Genomic DNA, 10,912 nt, shown 5'->3' on the forward strand with positions numbered 1-10,912 from the left:
ACGACAAACAGGGAAGAAGTTTGGCGAAAATTTTTAGTTGCCTGCAAGTAGAACTTGAGGGCACGAACTACATCCAGATTGTGTAGAAGACGTTCCTTCTTTGAAGAAGGATTTGGACACAAGGATGGAACAACAATCTCTTGATTGATATTCCTGTTAGTAACTACCTTAGGTAAGAACCCAGGTTTAGTACGCAGAACTACCTTATCTGTGTGAAAAATCAGATAAGGAGAATCACAATGTAATGCTGATAACTCAGAGACTCTTCGAGCCGAGGAAATAGCCATTAAAAACAGAACTTTCCAAGATAAAAATTTTATATCAATGGAATGAAGGGGTTCAAATGGAACACCTTGTAAAACGTTAAGAACTAAGTTTAAACTCCATGGCGGAGCAACGGCTTTAAACACAGGCTTGATCCTAGCTAAAGCTTGACAAAAAGCCTGGACGTCTGGATTTTCTGACAGACGCCTGTGTAACAAGATGGACAGAGCTGAAATCTGTCCCTTTAATGAACTAGCCGATAAACCCTTTTCTAAACCTTCTTGTAGAAAAGACAATATCCTAGGGATCCTAACCTTACTCCAGGAGTAACGTTTGGATTCGCACCAGTATAGGTATTTGCGCCATATTTTATGGTAAATCTTTCTGGTAACAGGCTTCCTAGCCTGAATCAGGGTATCAATAACCGACTCAGAAAAACCACGCTTTGATAAAATCAAGCGTTCAATTTCCAAGCAGTCAGTTTCAGAGAAGTTAGATTTTGATGTTTGAATGGACCCTGTATCAGAAGGTCCTGTCTTAGAGGTAGAGACCAAGGTGGACAGGATGACATGTCCACTAGATCTGCATACCAAGTCCTGCGTGGCCATGCAGGCGCTATTAGAATCACAGATGCTCTCTCTTGTTTGATTTTCGCAATCAATCGAGGAAGCAGCGGGAAGGGTGGAAACACATAATCCATCCCGAAGTTCCAAGGTGCTGTCAAAGCATCTATCAGAACCGCTCCCGGATCCCTGGATCTGGACCCGTAGTGAGGAAGTTTGGCGTTCTGGCGAGACGCCATGAGATCTATCTCTGGTTTGCCCCAACGTCGAAGTATTTGGGCAAAAATTTCCGGATGAAGTTCCCACTCTCCCGGATGAAAAGTCTGGCGACTCAAGAAATCCGCCTCCCAGTTCTCCACTCCCGGGATGTGGATTGCTGACAGATGGCAAGAGTGAGACTCTGCCCAGCGAATTATCTTTGATACTTCCATCATTGCTAGGGAGCTTCTTGTCCCTCCCTGATGGTTGATGTAAGCTACAGTCGTGATATTGTCCGACTGAAACCTGATGAACCCCTGAGTTGTTAATTGGGGCCAAGCTAGAAGGGCATTGAGAACTGCCCTCAATTCCAGAATGTTTATTGGAAGGAGACTCTCCTCCTGATTCCATAATCCCTGAGTCTTCAGAGAATTCCAGACAGCGCCCCAACCTAGCAGGCTGGCGTCTGTTGTTACGATTGTCCAGTCTGGCCTGCTGAATGGCATCCCCCTGGACAGGTGTGGTCGATAAAGCCACCATAGAAGAGAATTTCTGGTCTCTTGATTCAGATTCAGGGTAGGGGACAGATCTGAGTAATCCCCATTCCACTGACTTAGCATGCACAATTGCAGCGGTCTGAGGTGTAGGCGTGCAAAAGGTACTATGTCCATTGCCGCTACCATTAAGCCGATCACCTCCATGCATTGAGCCACTGACGGGTGTTGAATGGAATGAAGGACACGGCATGCATCCTGAAGCCTTGTTAACCTGTCTTCTGTCAGGTAAATCTTCATTTCTACAGAATCTATAAGAGTCCCCAAGAATGGAACTCTTGTGAGAGGAAAAAGAGAACTTTTCTTTTCGTTCACTTTCCATCCATGCGACCTTAGAAATGCCAGAACTAACTCTGTATGAGACTTGGCAGTTTGAAAGCTTGAAGCTTGTATTAGAATGTCGTCTAGGTACGGAGCTACCGAAATCCCTCGCGGTCTTAGTACCGCCAGAAGGGCACCCAGAACCTTTGTGAAGATTCTTGGGGCCGTAGCCAATCCGAATGGAAGAGCTACAAACTGGTAGTGCCTGTCTAGGAAGGCAAACCGTAGATACCGTTGATGATCTTTGTGAATCGGTCACAGCGTAGAAACGCTTCTTTCTTTATCTGGTTTGTTGACAACCTTGACAGATGAAATCTCCCTTTTGGGGGAGATAATTTGAAGTCTAGAAGGTATCCCTGAGATATGATCTCCAGCGCCCAGGGATCCTGAACATCTCTTGCCCAGGTTTGAGCGAAGAGAGAAAGTCTGCCCCCCACTAGATCCGGTCCCGGATCGGGGGCTCTCGGTTCATGCTGTTTTTGGGGCAGCAGCAGGTTTCCTGGCCTGTTTGCCCTTATTCCAGGACTGGTTAGGTTTCCAGCCTTGCCTGTAACGAGCAACAGCTCCTTCCTGTTTTGGTGCAGTGGAGGTTGACGCTGCTCCAGTTTTGAAATTCCGAAAGGGACGAAAATTAGACTGTCTAGCCTTAGCTTTGGCTTTGTCTTGAGGTAGGGCGTGGCCCTTACCTCCTGTAATGTCAGCGATAATTTCTTTCAAACCGGGCCCAAATAAAGACTGCCCCTTGAAAGGTATATTAAGTAATTTGGACTTAGAAGTAACATCAGCTGACCAGGATTTTAGCCACAGTGCTCTACGTGCCTGTATGGCGAATCCAGAGTTCTTAGCCGTAAGTTTGGTTAAATGTACTACGGCCTCCGAAATGAATGAATTGGCTAGTTTAAGGACTCTAAGCCTGTCCATAATATCGTCTAGCGTAGATGAACTAAGGTTCTCTTCCAGAGACTCAATCCAAAATGCTGCCGCAGCCGTAATCGGCGCGATACATGCAAGGGGTTGTAATATAAAACCTTGTTGAACAAACATTTTCTTAAGGTAACCCTCTAATTTTTTATCCATTGGATCTGAAAAAGCACAGCTATCCTCCACCGGGATAGTGGTACGCTTAGCTAAAGTAGAAACTGCTCCCTCCACCTTAGGGACCGTTTGCCATAAGTCCCGAGTAGTGGCGTCTATTGGAAACATCTTTCTAAATATTGGAGGGGGTGAGAACGGCACACCGGGTCTATCCCACTCCTTAGTAACAATTTCAGTTAATCTCTTAGGTATAGGAAAAACGTCAGTACTCGCCGGTACCGCAAAGTATTTATCCAACCTACACAGTTTCTCTGGTATTGCAATGGTGTTACAATCATTGAGAGCTGCTAAGACCTCCCCTAGTAATGCACGGAGGTTCTCCAATTTAAATTTAAAATTTGAAATATCTGAATCCAATCTGTTTGGATCAGAACCGTCACCCACAGAATGAAGCTCTCCGTCCTCATGCTCTGCAAGCTGTGACGCAGTATCAGACATGGCCCTAGTATTGTCAGCGCACTCTGTTCTCACCCCAGAGTGATCACGCTTGCCTCTTAGTTCTGGTAATTTAGACAAAACTTCAGTCATAACAGTAGCCATATCATGTAATGTTATCTGTAATGGCCGCCCAGATGTATTAGGCGCCATAATATCACGCACCTCCCGGGCGGGAGATGCAGGTACTGCCGCGTGAGGCGAGTTAGTCGGCATAACTCTCCCCTCGCAGTTTGGTGAAATTTGTTCACATTGTACAGATTGACTTTTATTTAAAGTAGCATCAATACAGTTAGTACATAAATTTCTATTGGGCTCCACCTTGGCATAGGAACAAATGACACAGATATTTTCCTCTGAGTCAGACATGTTTAACACACTAGCAATAACTTGCAACCTGGTTATAATCTTTTTTAGCAAAAACGTACTGTGCCTCAAAGAGGTACTTAAACGATTAAATGACAGTTGAGATAATGAACTGAAAAAACAGTTAAAGCATCAAGTTTAAATAACACAACTTTTAGCAAAGGTTTGTTCCCATTAGTAAATAACTAATTTTGACATAAAAAATTACAGAGTAACGTTTTTATTCACAGTCAATAAAAATTCTCACAGCTCTGCTGAGAGAATGTACCTCCCTTCAAAGAAGTTTGAAGACCCCTGAGATCTGTCAGTGAACCGGATCATGCAGGAAATATAATAGTAGCTGACTGGAATTTTTTTGATGCGTAGCAAAAGAGCGCCAAAAACGGCCCCTCCCTCTCACACACAACAGTGAGGAGAAACGAAACTGTCACAATTTAAAGCAGACAATTGCCAAGTGGAAAATAATGCCCAAAACATTTATTTACTCAGTACCTCAGCAATGTAAACGATTCTACATTCCAGCAAAAACGTTTAACATGACAATATTTATTAAAAGGATTAGTAACCTTTAACAGAGTAGTTCCGGTGAAAAACCATTCCCAGAATACTGAAGTGTATACATACATGTCATTATAATGGTATAGCAGGATTTTTTCATCAATTCCATTCAGAAAATAAAAACTGCTACATACCTCAATGCAGATTCATCTGCCCGCTGTCCCCTGATCTGAAGTCTTTACCTCCCTCAGATGGCCGAGAACAGCAATATGATCTTAACTACTCCGGTTAAAATCATAGTAGAAAACTCTGGTAGATTCTTCTTCAAACTCTGCCAGAGAAGTAATAACACGCTCCGGTGCTATTGTAAAATAACAAACTTTTGATTGAAGTCATAAAAACTAAGTATAATCACCATAGTCCTCTCACACATCCTATCTAGTCGTTGGGTGCAAGAGAATGACTGGGACTGACGTAGAGGGGAGGAGCTATATCAGCTCTGCTGGGTGAATCCTCTTGCATTTCCTGTTGGGGAGGAGTTATATCCCAGAAGTAATGATGACCCGTGGACTGATCGCACATAACAGAAGAAAAGGTTGTTATTCTGAAACGGCGCAAATTGAACCGGCGTAAACCGAGGGCCACCTGTATAACAAAATGTGTCTGTCTAGATTCTTATGAGAGATCTCACAGTGCTGGAGGATGTTTTTAGATCATCTCATCTGAGTGTAGAGATTTGTGGGAGGCATGTCTTATCTCTCTAGCACTTCCTGGTTCCAACTTTTTTCTTACAGCATTCTGTGAGTTCAGCTCCTGTGAAGTCTGCACTATAAGGCCCTAAATCGCAAAATAAATATTTTTGGTTTTGTGTCCTTTTAAGTAAACACAAGAGCCAAACAGTAGGCAAATATATCTTTTTTTTGTGTAGACAACAATCTCTTAATAGGATGGATCTTTCCTTTGGTATATAACCTGGCAAAATATAATTGACTTCAAGCATGCTGAAAGGTAGCACCTTGCTTTTAATACATGTCAGTCTTAAAAGGAAAATAAATCCAGCATAATGATAACTTTACCTAGCTGTAGATCATACTTATTTCTTTACTTTAATAATATTTACATAAATGTCTAAAAAAAGATTGCTGCATAAAATGATGAACTTTGACAATATAATGAGTTAATTATTTCACATTAATTATAAAATTTAACTTTGGTCTTAAACATGGAAAAAAGAAAGTGAAAAAAAATGTAATGATTATGCGTCATTCTGTCAGGTCATCAGCAAAAGCAAAGATTTTGTCTAGACAGCTGAAGATTGTTAATTTCCCCTTTTTGTCAAGTGACTGATTGGTACTTTGACTTTGCAGTAGCAAAGGAAGTCTGGCATTAAAAGTCCCTAGGGATATTGCAGCATTCATATTGGTTTTCTAACACCACAGTTGAGATCATTTAAGATACACCAGGGAACCATTTTACATAGATTCCTGGCTGTAACTTTGTTTTACAAACAATACTTAATTCAAATATATTTTAGCTAAGCTTTCTTGCTCCCTGTTACAAGGGACAAACTCAGCCAATACTAATTTTATGTATGTTGCCCTAAGGAAAAATGGCACAGCTCGTATTGTGATTGCTTATTAACATGTTCAGCATAGACCAACAGAAGACCATATCATTCTGAATTTGGAAAAATACAGATTATTTATTTAAATGAACAAATGCGCCCACTGGACTTCATTAGAATTATTACCATTGCTGCAAATGATCAAGAATGGAATATCTATAGGCATCTAAAATTATTGAAATCCATTTAACATAACAAGTTGCTTTCTGCCACATGTGGTTTCTGCAGCTTAACACTTTATTTTTGGAATGTTTATAGTTTATAATTATCTTCTCTCAAAGAAGACTGTATATAAATGTATTATATATAGATTAAAGGGATAGAAACGGCAAAATTGAATGTGTGCATTTCAGTTTGAAATAGAAGTATTTTTGTGATATTCTTCCATCAGCAAAAATGCTTCTTGTTAAAGTCATTACTGTTTTTTTGCTGCATACACACATATCCTGTGAGAGCAATGCACCAATATTCAAATATCATGCCTGCTCAAAGATCTGGTGGTGATATGTAGTGCTTCTATGATGATATAATAATTTGTGTCATACAAGCCACTGCTTGAGAAGGTGTTTGAATACTAATGCACAGGCCTTCAAAGCATATTTATGTATGCCACAGAAAAATAGTATTCACTTTTATTATAAGCATTTGTGCTAGTGATATGATATTGCAAAAATAATTCTATTTCCAATTAAAATGCACCCATGCACATTTCAATTTTGACCTTTTAATCCCTTTAATAAATAAAGAAATCTTCATTTTGAGTATTATCATATTGAAGATCACCAAATGAAAAAGACTTAACCGTGAAGTAACTAGTAACAAATGCAGCTGCAAAGGTGAGTCATATTAGGCTGATTGGCAATAAGAAGTATATTTTAGCTAACAGGGTCTGACTAATAGTACTTTGATATTTGTATTTTCAACGTGATAGGAAGCAACTGAAAGAACTCCATAGATGTCACATAGTCAGTGACTAACTTGCAAGTGCATAGGCCACGAAAACAGAAAAATTAGCTGATATATCAAGGTGAACCATCTTAAAATAACAGCATATGCAAAACATGTACAAACTGAGAGTTGCTAAATGCCACAAACTTTAGCCTCCATAATGAACACAGAATTGTATCAGCACTTCTTCCAACCAGTCTCAACCATCACAAATCTGGAATTTGTCACCAGATCTAAACATCATAAAATCATTAATTGACAAACATTCTGGAGCATAAAGTGCAAATTATTTCCATCTCCTTCATGTGTCAAAATACTGGAGGCCTTTGTTGATGAATGTTTTAAAGGCAAAGGCTCTCTTTTAAAGGCAAAGGCTCTCTAAGACCTTGATATTAGTTTATTGTAAATTAAACTAATTAATTAAAAATGTAAATTATGTCCTTTATTTCATCCACCCACAATGTTAAATTTTATTTAATAAGACTATTCAACAATTTCTATGTTCCTATGGCCTATACAACTTTAGAGGTCATGATATGTAGAGTACATGACAGTAATGTTAATAAATAAACGAATCTTCGATCCACTTAAATCCGTTTCAACTCTTTTTTGGAGTCACTTCCAAATGATATCTTTGTTGATAATCAATTGCTCTTACCCTGCATTCCAGATGGGACTTTGTCAGGCTTGGCCCACTAAGCTTTATTCATTTCAGTATTCCAACTGGACTTAGTTGTCAAACCAAAGACCCAGGGTCTGCTGGTCTAAATGGTCAAGCCAACACTCCAGGGTCTGCATTGCTGCCCTCCGATGCTTTTTATCTGCCTCATCTACTTTTCATATTTGTAAAATGTTCTGTGATTGAACCATAATGACTTGCAACAATGTCACTGAGACTACAAGTATAATAGCAGAATATGTGTGTGATACTGTATTAAATATTAAAAAGTAATTTTTGTCCAATAGTCTCTCTGTAGCCTTAATAAACACACAAGGGTCGATTTATTAAGCTTTGATGCTGCATCAACGCCCCATCATTTCTGGTCCACCAGAAACGGAAGTTAAAAAGCAGCAGCAGTCGTAAGACCGCTGCTTCTTAACTTCTCCGCCACTGAAATCATCCTGATACCATACAATCGGGATGATTGACGGCCCCTGCTAGCTGTCGGCATTTAGTGAGGTCAAGTGGACATGATTTGCTACAGCGAATCATGTCCGCTCGACCAATGGTAAATCTACCCCACAGAGAACACATCACTCATCTGTGCAGCTGACAGCTGCATTTTTTTACTCTGGAAACATGTAAAGCAAGTGCCAATTTGTGGCGCTTGTGTAAGTGAAAGCATTGCCTGTACCTTATTATTACATTAATTAGTTAGTTCAAGTTTTTTGAAGTTGTATATAGACATTTATACTTTTGTGGTGATTAATCAAATGTATTTATAAGTTATAATCATTTTTAAGTTGGCCCATGCATTTGAAAATGTTGGCTATACCTGTCAAATAACAGGATGGACAATAGTGATCAGAAAGAGGCTGAAGCTTCAAATAAATTCTTGTTTTCAGTGTTCACAAGAGAGTAGGCAATGATAGAGTCAATAAAACAAAATAGAACTTCCACCTGTTACAAAAACTTGGTTATATCTAGAAAATCTTAAAAAGATGTTTGATGTTATTAATGTAAACCCAGCGCTGGGTACAGATGGAAGATACAGATGGAAGATGCTCAATAGTGGAATCTATAAGCTTAAAGGGACAGTATACTGTCTTGTTGTCCTGTTAATGGGCTCCAAAAGATCCATTTTACCTGATGAAGTGTATGATTTTTTTTTTATAAACAATTCATATACTTTTATTTTGTCTTTTGAAACAGCTGATTTTGCATGTTGTAATCCCACATATATGGAATATTTTAGTGCTTAAAGGGACACAAAACACAAAATGTTTCTTTTGTGATTCAAACAATTTTAAACAACTTCCTAATTTGCTTTATTGTCGTCGTATCTTTTCTTAAAGCAGCAACAATGCACTACTGGGAGCTAACTGAAAACATCAGTGAGCCAATAAGATGAGGCATATATTTGCAGCCACTAATCAGAAGCTCCTGACCCTACCTAGGTATCTTTTTCAACAAAGGATACCAAGTAAAACAACATAAAAGAACATTGGAAAGTTGTTTATAATCACATTTGTTTCCTGAATCATGAAAGAAAACAATTGGCTTTCATGTCCCTTTAAGTACTGGTTCTAGAAAAACTATGTAAACAAGAAGGTTTAGATGAAACCACACTCCCAGTTAAGGTGTGACAAAGGAGTAGTAAAATATTAATGTTCACTGTTCTCTCTAAGGGCTGGAGAGGTCTAAAGTTCTACACTCAGGCAAGATGATTTAAGAAGTATTATCAGTACAGCGAGGTCCCTCCCATTTTTTTTAAAAAAAATCTAATTTTACCCTAACTATGCAGGATTCTTTATGTGAAGGAGAGACTCCTAAACTACAATATAAGGTCTAAAAAATTCCAAAGATTTTGTGAGATTTCGCTCCATGCAGGTTTTTATTATCAGGCCCTAAGTATTGGTCTTTGAGTAAACTATGAGAAATAAGACATGGTTTTATGATCAATCATGTCAAACTAATTTATATATTAAGAGGTAAGATGAAACGTACATAAAGAAAATCTCTTTTTTTTTGAGTATCTGGAAATTGCAAAGGCTTTTAATACAGAGCCATATCAGAGTCTATTGTAAAAAACTAATGGTCGGGTAATTGCTGAAAATATTGGTACATGGATAATCAGCTGGTTGAAAAATAAGGAAGAAAGATTAGTAAATATATAATACTCTAACTGGACTTAAAGTGTGGTTTCTTTTGGATGATTAACAGAAAAACTTATTTACAATATTCTTACTAATGATTTGGCAAATTAGAAAGTATTTTTTTCCATTTTTGATGATGATAATAAATTATTTAATGTCATTGCTTTGACAAAAGATTAAAAGATGTGTACATAAATAGTAATCATGATTAAACCATAATATATATATATATAAAATTTAATTGGTGCTTAAACTTGAAGAATTTGTGAAATTTATTTAGGAATATCTGTAGATGCCTAGTCAAAAAAGATGATCTTCCTAGAGTCATTCTGAAGTAAGTAATGACTCCAGACCAGTTATCAGAAGACATCCTGTAGTATGCCCACAGACCAAAATATTTAAATGAGATGAATCTAGAATCTGAAGTAATCAGAAAGGTAATCTGCCAATCATTCTGAAGTTATCACCTAGAATTTGTTTATGTTAGCTAATCACTTTACAAGCCTGATAATGTGCAAATTACTTCTAAGGTAGTTTGATAAATATCAGATTACTCCAGTATGGTCTCTAAAGTAATCCTGTTTATCTTGGTGAAGAAACAATGCAACATTGTATACACTGTGGGCTAGATTACAAGTGAGGCGCAAACATTTTTTACGCTTCAATCCTTTCCGCTATCTAAAAGCTGTTGTTAACGGTTTTCCGAAATAAAAAATACATGACTACATAAAAAATACATTACAAAGTACACTTGCACTATTAACCCCTAAACCGCCATCCCCCGCATTGCAAAGTACTTAAATAAACTATTAACCCCTAAACCGCAACCCCCACTTCACAATAACTAAATAAAACCATTAACCCCTAAACTGCCATCCCCCCACGTTGCAAAGTACCTAAATAAACTATTAACCCCTAAACTGCTATCCCCCCACATTGCAATAACTAAATAAAAATATTAACCCCTAAACTGTCATCCTTCCACATCGCAATAACTAAATAAAAATATTAACCCCTAAACTGTCATCCCTCCACATCGCAATAACTAAATAAAACTATTAACCCCTAAACCACCATCCCCCCACAATGCAAAGTCATAAACTAACATCTAAACCCCCTAATTTAACCCAAATTAAAATACCCCTAAATTTAAAATAAAATTCCTATTTACCTTAAAAAAAATGCCTGTAAAATTAAATTAAATTACAGAAACAAAAACTAACATTGCA

The sequence above is a fragment of the Bombina bombina genome, chromosome 1, assembly GCF_027579735.1.
Source record: "Bombina bombina isolate aBomBom1 chromosome 1, aBomBom1.pri, whole genome shotgun sequence".
Taxonomy (NCBI): Eukaryota; Metazoa; Chordata; class Amphibia; order Anura; family Bombinatoridae; genus Bombina; species Bombina bombina.